This window comes from Sciurus carolinensis, chromosome 2 (genome assembly GCF_902686445.1).
Source record: "Sciurus carolinensis chromosome 2, mSciCar1.2, whole genome shotgun sequence".
In the NCBI taxonomy this organism is placed as follows: Eukaryota; Metazoa; Chordata; class Mammalia; order Rodentia; family Sciuridae; genus Sciurus; species Sciurus carolinensis.
Genome location: NC_062214.1, coordinates 49,640,391 through 49,643,147, shown reverse-complemented (window position 1 = coordinate 49,643,147; position 2,757 = coordinate 49,640,391).

Genomic DNA, 2,757 nt, shown 5'->3' with positions numbered 1-2,757 from the left:
CGAAGCATGGAGATTTGCCCAAGAGGGATGAAAGGGAAGGTTTTTTTTCTGAAAGAAAGAAACTTTACCTCACCATTTAACTTGGGCTGTTTAGTTTGGGTGCACCCATGAAGAAAACAGAAGACAACTTTCTAAAGTGCTAGAGTGGGGGTAGAGAGTAACTCAGTGACAGAGAACTTGCTTAGTATGCATCAAAACTCTGGATTCAATCCCTAGCACTGGAACACACACACACACACACACACACACACACACACACACACACACACTTGGACATGTGAGTCACTGTCAGTTGGGGTGGCACACACCTGTAATCCCAGCTTCTCAGGAGGTTGAACCAGGAGGATCGTAAGTTCCAGATCATCCTGGATAACTTAGTGAAACTCTGTCTCAAAACAACAAAAAAAAAATGGGGTGGGGAGATAGCTCAGCTGGTAGAGTGCTTGCCTTGCAAGCACAAGGCCCTGAGTTCGATCCCCAGTACCTCAAAAAAAAAAAAAAAAAAAAAAAAAAAAAATAGAAAGAGCTGGGGATGTAGCTAAGGGACAGAGTGATGGGTTCAATCCCCAGCACCAGGAAAGAAAAGAAAACAGCTGGGCACTCTTCTGACCTTTAAAAAAGCATCCTGAGACAGGTCTCCTTATAGGGAGATGTCTGCTTCTGAACTATGTAAATCACGCGGATGACACTAAGATTTACAAAACTGCACTTAAGCTCTTAAATGGAAACCATTATCCACTCAATCAATAACACAGGAAAAGAAAGAATAAGAGGCTGTCAAAATGATAAAGGGGCAGTTAGGCCTGTAGGTGGTTATTATTTCTCTTGTCTAAGTTTTTTTTTTTTTTTTTTTTTTAAACATTACAGAGCTCATTATCACTGTGATGATTGATTATTCTGTGGAGAGCACTGCCTGTGAGAAGAGAGCACAGGTCCTGACATGATCAGGAAAATTCCTCTGGAGGCACTTTCCACCCTAGGGTGGTGTGGCAGCATGTTAGATTGTGGTTGGAAATCTTTCAGGCCTGAGTCTGAGTGGCAGACCCTCATCTCACTTGCTAGTCCTGGAGTCTTGTGAGCTCCTTCAGGCTGCAGGATAGGGGGGATGAATAACATCTGATTCACGGCTGATGGAGGTGACTAAGTCATTGACCACACAAAACATAGTCAGAGCTATCATGGTTTAGATAGGAGGTGTCCCCACAAAGCTCCTATATTAATGTAGGAATGGCACACAAGCATGCAATAAATATAAGCCACTGTAATTTTAACTTAAACCAGAAGGAACATACAAGTATGCTTGTTACCATAGTCTGAATGTGTCCCCAAGTTCATGCATTGGAAGCTTAATTCACAATGCAACAGCTTTGGAGATTGGGGCCTAATAAGAGGCAATTAGGTCCCTTTGTGAATGGATGAATGCCATTATCATGGGAGTGGGTGACTTATCCTGAGGGGGTTGTTTTAAAAGTGTTTGGCCTCTTCTTGCCCTCTCCTATTACTGTCTCTTGTCCTTCTTCTTTCTCCCATTGAGACGTTGTGGCATGCCAGTGCCATACTCTGGGATTTCCAGAGTTCCAGAACCATGAACCAAATGAATTTCTGTTGCATATATATTAGCCAGTCTCAGGTATTTTGTTATGGCAGCAGAAAATAGACCAAGCCACCTGTCCCTGATTTTCAAAGTAGATCCAAGATCTTACAAGTGTGAAGAGACATTTGCAGTACTTGATTCTAACCCTTCATTCTCTGAAGGATCCCTTCTCAAGCATTCTCAAATGCTGACAGGGGGACACATTCCAATGAATACTTATTCCAGTATTCAATTGTTAGTTAGAAACTTGAAAACAATTTCCCTGTAACTTCTACTCAGGTGTCTGGGCTTTGGCTTCTGGAGACACAAAGGCCAGGGTCTGTATGCCTTCAGATGATGGTCATATGCCTGCCCACCCAAAGCTTCTCTTTCCAGGACAATCAACCCCAATTGTTTAAAAAATTCCTCACATATGTGATCTCCAAACAATTCTCATAAATTCAGCTCTACCAGAAACTGCACATCTTCAAAGCTCCAACCTCAAGAGGTTGGAACTACTGACACTGCTATGGTGGTGAATACCTCTAAAAGTTCCTTTTTTGGAATTGCCTCATTAAAGTCATACCAGATTTTACCCCAGAATGGTATTACCCCAGTTTAAACATCACTCTTGCCTTCTAATAACTCTGAAACAGTTCTAAAAATCAATCCATACCAAACAGTGATTGCACCTTAGAGCACTCCAAAGCATGTGCTTCAAGTACTTAAAAGTAATGTAAAAACTAAAACCATAATAAGTCCATTTGATTAACTTCTTTTTTCTTTTGTGCTATTGGGAGGGTAGAACTCCTAGGCAATTACTCTAACACAGAGCCACATTCCAGGCCCTGGTTAATTTTTTTGTTGTTGTTGTTCTGTACTGGGGATTGAACCCAGGAGTGCTCTACCATTGAGCCACATCCCTAGTCATTTTTAAAAATTTTATTTTGAGACAGGATCTTGCTAAGTTGCTTAGGGTCTTGCTAAGTTGCTGAGGCTGACCTTGAACTTATAATCTTCCTGCCTTAGTCTCTTGAGTTGTGATTATAGGTATGTGCCACAGCAACATACCTCTGATCTGGTTAACTTTTAAAACTATCTCAGCAAGTAAGCCATTCTAATTATGATACAAACCCAGTAAATCACAAAATAAATTTGTATTTGATTTACAATAAAATTTGATC